The following is a 14,496-nucleotide window of genomic DNA, read 5'->3' on the forward strand; positions in this document are numbered from 1 at the left end:
ACAAATTGTGAATTTTTGAGCAATCTGTGACCCGGAAACTGAGAAAAACGAAAGTTTGAATCATCAGTGCAGGCACTGTGAAGGCAGTCTGCATTTTAGCGCAGTTCCCGAAGGGGATACCTGCGCTGAAGGTCAAACTGCCAGTGTACTACCTGCGCTGAACCAGTTTTGCCTAGTGCTACTGGGGTTCCCTCCTGTTTATTGCCCTGTTTTCACCCTTGTTTTTGCAGCTTGTTATCAGTCAATGTACCTATCTGAAACCAACTTTCCTTGCCACTATTCCGCCTCGGTTGTATAAAGAAACTGTGTTTGTTCTTTGTGTATTTCTTGTATCATTTGCAGTTTCCCATAATGAAAGTGAACTAGTCTCACTGTGGCCTCTTAGATCTAGACCTGTGATTAAGTGTCGTTTTGATCTTAAGAGTTAGTTTGTTGGCTGTTCATAGCTGATTGAGCTTTTGCTTTCGTCATATGGTTTGAATTTATATATTTCTAGTGTCGAAACAAGTAAATCTTAAGGTGTCTTTTGATTTTGGACAAGCTTATTTGCTTTCGCTTGAAATTGAATTCGAAATTATACAACATCTTTCTTTTTGTATTACATCAACATTAAGAAAGAGAAAAGAAATACCTGCATTCTGCATTTTGCATTTGATAAGTTTGCATGTTGATTTAGGGAAAAAGTGCATTAGTGTATGCTCTTTGATTTGTGTGAAAAGATGATGTCTTTCTTTTCCCTCAGTAGTTAAGATTTTCATAAGTCGAAAAGATTGAAAAAGCTTGCTTCTCATCTTAGACTGCATTTAGGAATTTGTATCAAACATCTCGTGGTGAACCTTGAAAGGAAAACTTTAAAAAGATCAACTTAAAATATATTGAATGAACCTAACAACGCTTTGAAACATAACGCAAACACATAGAGGTCTAAGCTAGAGACGTGTTCCGGCGTCGTTAAACGTGATATCTTAGCGTTGAGTGGTTGGGTGATTCCTCCACGGTGAAGCGATAAGTATCAATACGGACTTGTGCTCCCACGTACCGTCACGTATATATTGGGAGACCCCTATAGGAACAAAGCCTTTATCCATAGGAAACCGTGTCGGCCGCCCTACTGATCGCAATGCAGTGAACACAACATTCACGAAGATCGACCACCCGTACCGTAAACGTATTCTGTGGTTTTGCGAAAGGTTTGGCACACCCTCTGCCTAGATCTCCAGAGCAGTTTCTTTTGGCCTTTTTCAAACTCTATAACTGAAAAAGTCCATCCGAGCATTTGTCACTTCGGGCTCGTTAAAACATCGAAGGAGACTAGAGTCATCTTTAGCTTTTTCTCGACTCTTCAAAAGTGGAAAAGCAAGTTGTGTCTAAAAGCGTCTAATAAAATTCATTCAATTTGGAAACGCAAATTTCCCTTTTTAATATTTTGGTTGATCGAGTAATCCACATTCATGGAAGAAAGTCAATTGAAACCCCGTCGTTCGCGGAGGCTTACGAGTCAACCGTCTTTGTCTCCGGAATCGAAAACAGTATGGACAAAGCGAACTCGTTTAACCGGTTCAAAATATCCTTTAAAAGTTAGAACAAGTGTTCCAACTACATCTGAGGTTCCGGTTACTCCAAACATTTCTGGAAACCTTGCCTCTATAGAAGAAGTTCAACAGCCACAGAAGGACAGTAATACTGATCCTAGTCTGGGGGAAAATACTTGTATAACTGAACCAGTTCCATCTGTAACCGGTCCCGAGAGTTTTGCTCCTCAAACAACTGTCGCTGTCGAAAAAACCACTTCTTCGGCACCAGAAATATTTTACAGACCTGACGGTCTTCCTCTTCCACCGGGTTTGATTGTGATAGAGGAAATTGCAGAGGATCTGCAAGCAAGTACTCCAACTCATTTTGAAGTCGGGGTCACTCTATTTCCTTCATCAGAAGTTAATCCACCACAAGTGGAAGTTCCTGTAGAATCGCTAGGCAATCTATTGGATAGACTTAAAATGTCTGAACAACCGTCATCATCTAGGACTATGTCAAGTGACACAGCGACAGCAGAAGCCCTTGCCGTCACTCCGACAATGTTTGCTGGCATACCAGCTGTCCCAACTAGCTCACAAACGCTAGAAGGAGTCCACCAAGGGACTATTTCGACAGTATGGTCTGTTCCAGTTTGTTCATCCAGAGTAATACCCGGCAACTCTTACGTTGAAACTCAACAGATTGATCCTCATGGAGGTCAATTTGGGCCATCCAGTCCTCAAGGACTAACAATCCCTTTGAGTTCCGGATTGCTACCGTATGGGGGGCAGTATGCCCTTTCATTACCTCCTCCGGGAGGATATCCATATGGCAGTTCTCAACAGTATTCAGGTTATACTGGAATTGCATCAAGTAGTTGGGTACCTATGCTACCTCAACAACCAAGGGTTGTATATTCTATGCAACAGTGTGTACATGTGACGAACATCCCAACCACACCGGCTATCGTAATAGTGTCACAAGTTCAAGCGATACCTGTTACATGTCAACCTCAGATTTCTCAGGTTGTAATGCAACAGTCGCTTGACCATGGGTCACAACCACAATTGCCAATTGGTGGGGCGGCACAGGTCCAAACGGGTACAATTACCCCACACCTTGGTCCAACGGTTAGCATAGCACAACAGAACATGGCTTCACAACCATGGCTTGTGCAATACCAACAACCGTAATTCCAGCAAGTGTACCAAGGTTCTGAGCAGCAGATCTTTGCGAACAATGGACAACCGTATATCCAAAACGGTCAAAACCAACCACTTTACGGTGGTCAAGTCCACCAACCGTATCAGTGATACCAACATCAATTACATTATGCTGGTATGCAAAGGCCCACTGCTCAAGCGATTCCATTATACCCTGGTTACGCTTCACCTAACCTGAATCAACAGTTACCATTCGTGGCAACTTTAGAGTTACCCGATTTACATCGGTTAACCAACGATCTGATTGCTTATGCCCCTTGGTGGCCAGCGATTCCTCATAAACTTCCATCTGACATTCCTAAATTCAATGGAAATCCAGGTGAAGACCCATCGAATCACGTGATGACTTTTCATCTGTGGTGTTCGTTGAACACCCTAAACGACGATTCGATAAGGCTTCGCCTTTTTCAGAGGAAATTGACAGGTCCAGCGGCTAAATGGTATATTGAATTGCCAAGAGCCTCTTTCGACAATTTTAGTTCCCTAGCCACGACTTTCTTGACCCATTTTCAATTACCAATAAGGTATGAAACGGGAACAGAAATATTAACCAACTTCAAGCAGACAACTGCCACCCATATATCTGATCATATACATGAGTGGCGTCGTCGTCGTAGGATGGTGAAAACATACGTTCCCGATTAGCTATTAGCTGAATGGTTTATAAAGTCGTTACTTCCTGCTATTACGGAAGATGTGGCCAAGGGGGGAGTCGTAACAGAGGAGTAAGTTATTGCTCGTGCACAGTATTTGGACTTAGTTTATACTCAGTCCGGCACGCTCTATGACAAAATACCTGACGCCCCTAGATCGGAATTTTCAATTCCTCCCCCTCCTAAATCAAATAGTGACTTTCATGCCGGTGATGGCGTGATTGGCACAGCAAACGCGAAATCGATAAAGGCTTCGTCAAAGAAAGCCCGTAAGAATTCGGATCAAAATGCAAAAGAAGAAATTCTTGCTTCGGAAGTAAATGCCGTATCAGAAGATAAAGGCAAAGAAACCAATCAACCAGGAAGCAAGAAGAAACAAAACAAAGGGAAGAAGAAGAAACAGGGTGAATCATCTCCTAGGAAAAATTCTTCAAACCCTCCTGGGCAAGGGAAACAAATTTATCCATGTCAAATATGTGATGAAGAGGATCATTACACGAAGAATTTCCCATTCAAAGCTGAGTTAAAGAGGTTCTTCAAAAATTCCCAAACCTCAGCGGTGTTAACTGATCCATTTCCCAACCCAGGTCAAAATCTGGTTGATAGTGGAAATGCTTCCCCGTCTCAAGTACTTATGTTGTCGGTTTCAAAACAGCAGAATGATGCTTTGATTTCAACAAGGAACAAAGATTATGGGTATCCTCAGCTGTCGAACGAAAAAGGTAAAGATCAACCAAGTAGTTCGACAACAACTTCGGCAGAAGTTGTACCACCCATCATTCCTGAATTAACAATAAAACCGCCAAAGGGTGTAGTACACAAGTCGACATTTAATCCTCGCACCAGAGCGGCGCAACATTACAACATAGTGGAAGATTTGGCACAATCGCCATCCGCTATGTCGACTCTAGAGGTGCTACAAAATTGTCCATCCCAAAGGCAGGCGTTGTTATCAGCTATTGGTGGGGTTGACCCTAAGGATTCAAATCTTGTATCCTTTGATCACAAAGGATATGATCCTCAGTTACCAGCTCAACTAGATTTCCTTATTCAAGTGAAAGCCCTCAACAAAACTGTTCACAGAACAATTATTGATGAGGGAGCGTCGACATGTATTATGTCGATGAGCTGCTGGAAAACTTTAGGATCTCCAACCTTGTTGCGATCTTCGACGACATTAAAAGCTTTCGACGGAAGGACTTATACCCCTTACGGTATCCTTAATAACTTGAAAGTTGAACTAGGAGGAAAAACAGTAGAAATTGATGTTGAGGTCATTGATGGAAATCATGACTATAAAATCCTACTGGGTAGACCATGGATTTACGCCATGGCCGCTGTTGTGTCAACTTATTTTAGGAAGATCACATTCCCGTTTGAAGGAGGGATTACGGTCGTCGACCAACAGAACTTCCTCCCTAATGGTTCGCAAGTTACAGGAAGCATTCCCATGATCCATGAGAGCAACCATTCGCTTCAAGATATCAGATTAGGATTATTGAAAGACCCCACATTGATGGGAACTTTCGCGCTACCACCTCCTATCTATATAGGAAATGTACCGTTTGTAGCAACCTGCAACATGATATCTTCCGTGAAGGTCAACATGGATCGTACAATGGTTTTGCCCCCAAGTCCTTTAGAAATATTGTAGCAATCAATGTTTCAAGCATGGGAGGCGAGCCCAAATCAATGCTCGTCGAGCGTTTGGGTAGATAGGTCTAGAGAATATGGTACCTCATTAGATCCTTGGTCGAAAGTACATGGGACTGACGAAGGAATCTTACAATCAATGTTGATTTAGGGGGCACCATGGAATGATCACCACCATCGTTCCCTTCTTCCGCAATTTGAAGAAGATACTCAAAGTGACCTTTATCACCCTTCAGTATTTGAATTCCTAACAAATACTGTAAATACGGTGGATTCCGAGCGAAACCTATCCAATATTGAAGAGACTATAGCCATAAATATCTCGACCAAAACAAATGTTGTAGAGAATATTTATGTCGGCAAAGGTTGTTCCCCTTCAGAACTGGAAATATATAACGCTCTGTTTCGCGAATTCAGAGATGTCTTTGCTTGGTCATATGATGAAATGACAGGAATTGACTCGAGTATCATTGAACATGGAATTAAAATGTATCCTGATGTCAAAACAGTAAGACAACGGCTTCGGCAGGTGCACCCCAAGAAAGCTGCTGCCATTAAGGCGGAAGTTGAAAAACTCCTCCATGCTGGATTCATCTACCCGGTTCCTCTAACCGATTGGGTATCGAATATTGTCCCTGTTATGAAGAAACAAGGGACGATTAGAGTGTGTGTCGATTATAGGGATGTAAACCAAGCTTGCCCGAAGGAAAACTACCCTACACCCTTCATCGACCAGATAATTGATGAATGCGCCGGATGTGAAATCTTTTCATTTATGGATGGATTTTCCGGGTATAATCAAATAAATATCCGCCCACAGGACCAGTCAAAGACTGCATTTATTTGTCCGTGGGGCACATTCGCTTATCAAAAATTAGCCTTCGGTTTAAAGAACGCAGGGGCGACGTTTCAGAGGGCAATGAATTATGCCTTCCATGACATCAAGAACATTGTTCAACCTTATCTCGACGACCTCCCGACTCATTCGCGAAAGCGGACTGATCATCCGCACCATTTAAGAGCGATATTTCTACGTTGCCGACACTACAAGATAAGACTCAATCCACACAAATGTGTGTTTTGCGTCGGTTCTGGTTGTTTACTTGGCTCTATAGTCTCTAAGGATGGGATTCGTCTCGACCCCTGCAAGGTTCAGACAATCATTAATTTGCCTCCACCTTCAAATTTGCTTCAGATTCAGAAACTCCAAGGGAAAGCAAACTTTCTGAGGAGGTTCATTCCAAATTACGTAGAACTTGCTAAACGTTATACTCGTCTTTTGAAAAAGGATGTACCTTTTGTCTGGGACCAGGTGACGCAAGCTTCCTTTGATGCTCTGAAAGATTGTCTAGTAAAAGCATCATTAATGTACACCCTGGACTATCAAAGGGATTTTAACCTGTATCTGGCTGCAGTGGATATGACCATTGCGATGGTTTTAGTTCAAGAAGTCAACGGAATTGAACATCCTATCTATTATTTAAGTAAAAACTTAAATGATACAGAAAGTAAATATTCTTATGTTGAAAAACTAGCGCTTGCAGCTGTTCAAGCGATTCAAAGGTTTCGACATTATGTCCTCTTTCGGAAAACTACCATCTTGTCAGATTGCAACCCCATGACTTATATACTGTCGCGACAGTTGCTGGGGGGCAAATATTCAAAATGGATAGCGATCCTTCAAGAGTTTGATCTGGAATTTGTAAAGTCCAAATCAAAGAAAGCTCTAGTTTTCGCAGAATTATTGTGCGATCTCCCATCGTTGTCCAACGATGAAACATCGGAAGAGTCAATCGTGGACAAAAGTTTGTTTTTGATATCTACGAGCGATGAGTGGTATGGAGATATCATAGTTTATCTCTAAACCCAAAAGTTCAGGCCAAACACCTCTCACTCCGAACAAAAACGTATACGATACCAAGCAAAAGACTACATGATCGTCGGTGATACACTTTATCGTCGTGGTATCGATACAGTTCTGAGGAGGTGCCTTACCCATGAGGAGGCCGAAAAATCCCTGAATGAATGTCATTCAGGCGCGTGTGGGGGGCATCAATCTGGATTTGCAACAACACAAAAAATCTTATGAGCAGGATACTTCTGGCCAACCATGTTCAAAGATTGCATAACCGCAGTCAGAAGTTGCCATGCTTATCAAATTTCTGATAGCAAAACCAGACGACCACCCGCACCCTTACAACCGATAGTTGCTGTTGGGCCCTTCGCCAAGTGGGGCATCGATTTCATGCAATGTAACCCCACCTCGACCGAGGGGCATGGGTATATTATAGTCGCTATTGACTATTTTACCAAATGGGCCGAGGCGATGCCTACATTCGATAACACTGGTGAAACAACTGCCCTTTTCTTTTTCAATCATGTAGTCACCAGGTTCGGCGTACCACAGGCTATAGTTACAGATCATGGGTCGCATTTTCGCAATCACATGATGGTCGAATTAGCTACCAAGCTAGGGCTATCTCACGACAGCTCTACCCCGTATTATCCGCAAGCCAACGGACAAGTTGAGGCAATCAACAAGGTCCTGAAGCGTATGTTGCAAAGGATAATCGGGGTTCATAAAAGAAGGTGGCACCTAATCCTGTACTCAGCTTTATGGGCTTACCGAACCTCGGTAAAGAACGCAACCGGGTTCACACCTTTTCAACTGGTGTATGGCCTGGAAGTGGTCTTGCCCATCCAGTGGTAATTTTGTCGCTTAAACTCGCAATCGATCTTCTCCCCGGAACTTCAGAAGAAGAGGCTCGTTTCTTGGAATTAATCCAATTGGATGAAACCCGTCGTGATGCCGCTTTGGCTAACGAGGCCCATAAGAAACGAGTCAAGGCTCAGTTCGACAAAAATGTCAAACCTCGTGTCTTCTCATAAGGTGATTTGGTCTTGCTTTATGACCAAGAATCCCATAAATTGGGAGCAGGTAAATTCAAGTCCTTATGGATGGGCCCCTATATTGTTAAAAGGGTGTTATCAAAAGGAGCCTACGAGTTAATGGATTACGATGGAATTCCACTGGCGCAGCCCCGCAACGGGCTGTACCTCAAGCGTTACTATGCTTAAATAGTAACCTGCATGCTTTTGTTGTATTTTTTTTTCGCTAAAGTATTTGTTCTGGTCGAGTGATCCACCTTTTTCATTTGTTGCAGATGTCGAACCTTCTGGAGAAATGTGTTGGATATGCCGACGGAGCGAGTCGTAGTTCGCGGAACCTATCTTCCACAGCCTGGGCCATTTTTGATCCAAGCGGCAAGTTAGTAAGTTTCAGAGGTGTGTGTATTGGGCAATCAATGAATAACATCGCTGAGTATAGCGCGTTGATAGAACTACTCTCTGATGCCATCACACGTGGCATACGCCGACTAATTGTCAGGCTAGACTCACAGCTCGTAATACTACAACTCAATGGTATATATTCTGTTCGCAATCCAACTATTTATCGCATGTTCCTAAGGGTTAAGATCTTGGAAAGACGATTTGATTCAATTCAATATCAACATATTTCGATAAACTTAAACACATTAACCGACTCATTAGCAAACTATGTGTTAGATAGATATTTGCAACATTTATAAAAAGGACACCTCATCAAAGATTGTACATATGGATCATATAACTCAAACAGAATAAAACTCGAAAATCAAAATATATATAAGCTGTTTATAGTTCATACATAATGTTCTGTAACCAAGACAAAATTGGTCATATGACCTAAAACTCAAAAAGATGCTAGGGGGCACCCTAGCCTAGTGGTGCTCATGATAGCACGTCACGGCCTGTGCAATCATGCGGAAGAGACGAGTCCATTGTCTAGGCACGCCAGTAGTGTGTCGCTGCAGCTGTAAAGGTAACTCATCAATCCTCACATCGGGAATGCCGAGAGTAAGGCTCTCAACCTGCTCCTGCACAACTGTAAGAGTCTCAGTATCGTCAAGGTCGCGGAGAATAGCCCTCCTAGCAAGCTCCACTGCCGGGGCAGCAACCTGCGGTCTGGGACAAACTGCTGGACGAACAGGACCAACATCTGCATGCACCCAAGAGTATGATTAAAAGTCTTGACAGAATAAAGCACAACAACATTATGAATGAAACAGTAAACCATGATATGGTCAAAAGAGCTTACCAATAGCACCCCACTATTCGCCATCCGGTAACACCAAATCCGGATCACCTCGGAAATCCATACCCACATATGGATACTCGGAGAAGACCATCTCCTGGCGCTTGAACCACCTGAAGAAGGCCTCAGTAAAAGTGATCTGAGGTTGACCAGCATGCCTAGACATGTGATCAACCCACCTCTGCATGCGTGGCTCGATCGGAGAAGGCAAGTCGAGTATGATGTACTGAGGCTGCATCAGTGGGATTTTCTCCAAGGCAAAGGCAGTTAGAATAGAACCAAATCCAAAGTTCTTCAGCTTCCCGTCCTTTACCTTGGTCAATTGACTTTTCATCTGAACAAGTACTGCATCACACCAGTTGAATACTTTCGGTTGGAGACACTCCAAGGCGTGCTGCATATAAGATCTGTTGGCAACATGTAGAGCTGCGCTACCGGCCATCCTACCAATGGTATACAGAATGGACCTGAGAGACCTGTCAGTAATCTCACGGATAACAATCTTGCCGTCTCTGCTCGGCTGAGAACCTTCCCTGCAATACTGGCGGACATAATCTCTCGTGGAATCGGTCCCCCGGGCCGTACCTGACAAGGAAATGGGGGCACCCCGTCTTGACAACCCAGTCAAGAAGTACATGTCCTCTATGGTCAAGGGGATGGACTTTCCCCTAATCTGGAATACTTGGTTAACAGGATCCCAAGCATCAAGCATATACTGCAGCAAAGTAATATGTGCCCTCATGCTAGAGATACGGAAAAACTTCAGCAGGCCACAGTTCCGCAGCGCGTTCACCGTGACAGGGTCATGGAGGGCAATCATGTCCTCCTCTTCATGTTCTCGTTCTCACCACGTAAGGGACATTTTTTTCAAAGTTCCCTGCAAAGCAAACAAGAGAAGGAGTAAGTTCCTGATTTTGATGAAAAACTGGCGAAAATTCATCAAAAAATGAGCTAAAATTCAATTTTTTTGAGCCCAGCACAGGCAGAGAGTCTCCCACCTGCGCTGAGGGTCAAGCTGCCTTAAGGCAGCTTGACATTCAGCGCAGGTTTCGAATGGGGAACCTGCGCTGAAGTTAGGGCGCCCTGGCAAAACCCCAGGGGCTCAGAAAGACTGAAAAACAGGCATGAAACTGGAAAAGAAAACCATGAAAAGAAAGAGCTAGGGTTTAGCTCCTACCTGGTCCAGACGGCACCGAAAATCGTCCGCAGAATCTCCCGGAATTAGCTGATGAAAATCAAGGGGGAAGAGACACCTCCAGAGCTCCAACAAACCAAATGCAAATGAAATGGTAAATGAGAGGTAAAAACACCTTTTAAATAGCTTTTTACGTAGTTCAAAGTGAAATATTAGGGCTATAATCTCGTTTTCATGCAAATATTATCCATTTCTAACAAAGTTTGTTGCAGTAATTGAAAATGCAGTACTATCCTTGAAAAGGGAAAAGCTAGTAATGGTAAAAAAATCAAAATTTGACCATATAATCGAGCAATTTTACCGCGGAATTTATGCTCGTTAAAAAATAGAAAAGCGAGATCCGAGCAGTTTTAGCACATAGTTCATGCTCGTTAAAAAATAAACATAAGATTGAGCAAGAGTTTCCTCCAGAGTTTAAGCTCATTAAAAGATGAACCTATTCCGGTAAGTAACCATTGTGATCGTAAATTTATTAGCCATAAAAAGCCTTGGTCGTTTTTGCACCTGCCACCTCCATTCCATTTGGCCGATTGTTCACCTCCATATGGTTGTTTACCCATTTTGAGGAACAGCTGCGAAGAGTGATTTCACCTAGCCATCCTTGTGACACTGTCGTGATTGGAGAATTCCAACCTGTACCTGGAATCTGCTGCTATCCCTGTTTATCACTCGTTCCTCAAGAGACGAGTCTTCTTTGAGCTCTTTTCATCTGACTCGTAAAATATGAAAATTTTGCCGAGTTTTGGCCTTCCAGCTCGTTAAAGTGACCGGAAGAGCTATCCCTCCTCTAGATTTTAATCTTTTTGGGCCTGAGGGATTATTGCACAAAAAGGTCGAGCGCTTGTTTTTATTCGGCTCGTTAAAGTTATCGAAAACTCATCCCTTCTGTATTGTTTTATACTTTTTCCGACTTAAGGGATTAGATGACGAAAAAGGAATTTTGGAGTTAACTTTCTGTACCTTTTCAGACTCTCTAAAAATGAAAAGGACCGAGTTATCCTTGTCGTTAGACTCGTTAAAATCATTAAATACCGACAAACTTGTCTTTAGACGAGAACGAGTTTCACTATCTCTAGGCTCGTTAAAACATAGCGATGGGCTTGCCCAAAGGGCAGGTTATAGAACAAGCATATGTTATCCTCCTCAAGCTTGACAAAAATAAAGAGGTACTGGTCAGCAATGACTGGGGAAAAATTGGGAGAAACTAAAGAAAAATTTGATGGTAGCAAGTCGCTCTTGAACATGACACTTTTCCTCCGTACCACATCGGGTTGGGTTGTTTCATTCACCGGTCTCATCACCATGGTCTTCGCCAAACCATCCACATTTGGGGTAATGCTACCGATCCATCGCATCAGTGTCGTTATATGTTCAAGAGATGTTGTTCAGAAAGAGTCAACCGCGTCCCATCCGCTGCCATACATTATCCTTCATCCACCCATGATCGCCACCCTGAATCATATTTCACAGATTGTTTTCACCTCCACTAAAATCATTAGCTCCGTTCCGTGTCACTGATGTGGGATTGATTAAGGCCCTCCTTTGACGGATCGCTTCTTGTCGACTTCAGCTCATTATCCAAGAAGTTGATCTAGGAACAACCCCCTCGGTACTTTGAAGCTTGCATGCCTCAATGGAAATTTTCTCACTTCCAGCGACAGGTATACATCAATGACCTTCGACCAAAAGATTTTGCGTGGTGTTCGACGCCAAGTCCTTTATTCACACCACGTGAATTGTACTGCAGTACCTTGAGGGTCATTATCATTATCGGTGATTCCTCTCGCGCTTGTTAACGGTTTACATCATTGACCGGTAATCAAGCGATGTCTTTCCATGTTCGACTTCAGTGCCATTCTCACATGGATCGAATTGTACTTAGAGTGAAGATCGAACGAGTTTGAAGACCCCGGATCTAGTTTCATCGATCCGAGCTGCGATATATATTCAGGAAATATAAAGACATTTGACATGTACATCATTACAGCAGATGATCATCCTACTCAAAGGATGATAATTTCAGCAGAGAATTATCAGTCTACCATCAGACGATCGTCTGTTCTATGTACCAAAATGAATTTATAAAGCTAAGCATGGGAATGCCCGCCTCAGCTAGATCATGAAAGAAAAATGAAAAATAATGTATTTTATTGTATTTTATTACAGGTCACCTCTCAGCGATTGAATGAACTTCGGATCCTCCTGATAAAGCATTTCACCAGATAAACGACCTCATACTTTAGGGGGCAACTGTTATAGACATTTTTGTGCCTAACAGCATGAAGCATGAAATGTCAATAATCTAAAGGATCCAAAGTCCCTAAACATGTTGTTCCTACCCCTATAGGAACAAGGTCAGCAAACCACAGCACTGAATATCAGTTCTCCACCTGAAAACACTCAGAAACAAGCTAATTCTGGATCATGTCAACTGCTCCACTGAGCATCTGCGCTGAATGTCAACTGCTCCACTGTGTACCTGCGCTGAATGTCAACTGCAAAGAAGGCTACCTGTGCTGGGCGAGTTTGGCCAAGTGGCACAGTCATTCCTCAAGGTGTCAATGCCCAGGAAGCTTCCAAAATGACACTTGGATCAAAGAATTCGCCTAGTGATGAGTAAGAGGCTCTAGATCTCCAAGTTGAAGCAAGAACCTCAAAATGGACTCAAGAACTGAAGAATAACTGAAGTGGGAGAGGACACTAGTCAGCTCCATGCCAAGCTCAAGCTGACTCATCCTTTCTCCAAAACTCCTATATATAGAGCTCTCTCATGAGGTCTAGGGAGGCTGGAATCTGGTGAATGTAAGGAAGTGCTGTTGGTTTGAGTATATAACTATTGGGTGATTTGCTTGAAGGAGGTGAAGAGGAGATTTCTTTCTGCTGGGAGGTGATGCTGGATTGGGCCTTTTATGGTTGTATCACTTCCTGAACTTTACTTCTTCCATTAATAAAGCATTTGAGGTTCTTCTATATGCATGTGTCTCAATGGTGTATTGTTATACTTGTGTATTTGATTTATTCTAATCCTTGAATCAATTATGAATGTATGCTTCTTGTAGTTTCCTTCTCCTGTCATTTTGCAGGATCTTGGTGTAGCTGGGCCAGTGAAAGAGGAAGGAGTTGGGAGCAAGCAGCAAAGAGAGAAGATTGGATCAATCATTAGCGGAAGACATCGGTTAGTGGATCTCTTCCCCCTCTCTCTTACATCTCATAAAGAAGTAATCTCAAATAGCTTTGCTTTGATTGTTGTTGAGGTACTATCACCCTTAGAGTGGGATAGGGTCATTCCGTATTGGATACTTTTCCCAACAACATGCATGGTATATCCCTGATCGCCGATAGCGATATCGCATCGCATCGGGGCGAAAGGCATTTTTGTTACGGGAACTTATGATTGCCGATATCCAATAGCCTATTGCATGTTATCGCATCGGAGCAAACCAATGGGTTTTTAAGTTATGCCTCCTTTGTCATTGTGATATGCGATCTTGCAATCGCTTTATCGCAATGATAAAAGATTAATCATTTATATTATAAGACCAAATAATTGGTTTGTCAAAAAGGTTTTTTGTAATGTTTTCATTTTGTTTTCGGACCTTTTTGAATAATACAAAGTTGATACCAATTAAAATAAAAAAGGACCCATTTCATATTATAGTTTTGTGAATAAAAATGATATGAAATGGGGGGTTGTTGTAGAGCACAACACCTTCTACCATACCATGAATTATTCGAAGGCCCTTCTCTCCAATATGTCCAAGCCTTTAATGCCACAACATGGTCTTCTCTCCAGAGACCACTAGATTTTCTGCTCCACTTTCAGGAACCACTTATCCATTGCACCCATCAGCAATAATGCTACCTTGCAACTTGTACAGATTTCCAATTCGAACTCCCCGTGTCAATACCAATACCCCGAGAACCATCTTGCAGGTATCCTTCTCGAACACCTGCATCATCCATCTTTCTTACAAAAATCAGATTTCTAGCCAATTTAGGAATATGTAGAACACCCGGAAGTTTTCTAACCCTTCCACCTTGCAACTTCAACTTTACTTTTCTGCGACCAATGATTCTAGCCTTCCTATCATCCCCTAAGAAGACATCACCACCATCGTATTT

Source organism: Pinus tabuliformis, chromosome 8 (genome assembly GCF_031772625.1).
Source record: "Pinus tabuliformis cultivar Carrire ecotype Pingquan chromosome 8, CPIR1, whole genome shotgun sequence".
In the NCBI taxonomy this organism is placed as follows: Eukaryota; Viridiplantae; Streptophyta; class Pinopsida; order Pinales; family Pinaceae; genus Pinus; species Pinus tabuliformis.